Below are 476 nucleotides of genomic sequence, written 5' to 3' on the forward strand. Positions count from 1 at the left end.
TTTGTAGATGACATAGAAGGGCGGGGGGCTGATTGTTGTTGGTGATTGGCTCATAGGTTGCGGGCCAGTAAACGGCTCAGTAGTTACAGCACTCCACCCTGTTCCACAAACAGCGCTTGTACCAAAAACCTCCACAGGTTAAAGTAGTCTGAAATGGATCCTGCTCGGCACCCAGGTGAATTATCCTCATGAGTGCACCCTGGTCACTCTGTGCGACCCTCTTCCCCCATTTCATCCTGATATGGCACATCCACTTGGCAAGGGATAGAGCGCAAGGGCCGGATGAAAAGCTTCAGCATTAATGGAGCACTTGGAGGAGAGCATGCTGTTCACACTCATGCTATACATTCAGGTGCATGTTCATCCAAAATGTCACAGGTACACATCTTTCTCTATGTTTCATGGTTGCACACACAACTTGCTCACTGGCGGCCCCCCCCCCCCCCCCCCCCCCCGCAGTCCCCAACGCGACTACG

This window comes from Monopterus albus, unplaced genomic scaffold (genome assembly GCF_001952655.1).
Source record: "Monopterus albus unplaced genomic scaffold, M_albus_1.0 scaffold76.1, whole genome shotgun sequence".
In the NCBI taxonomy this organism is placed as follows: Eukaryota; Metazoa; Chordata; class Actinopteri; order Synbranchiformes; family Synbranchidae; genus Monopterus; species Monopterus albus.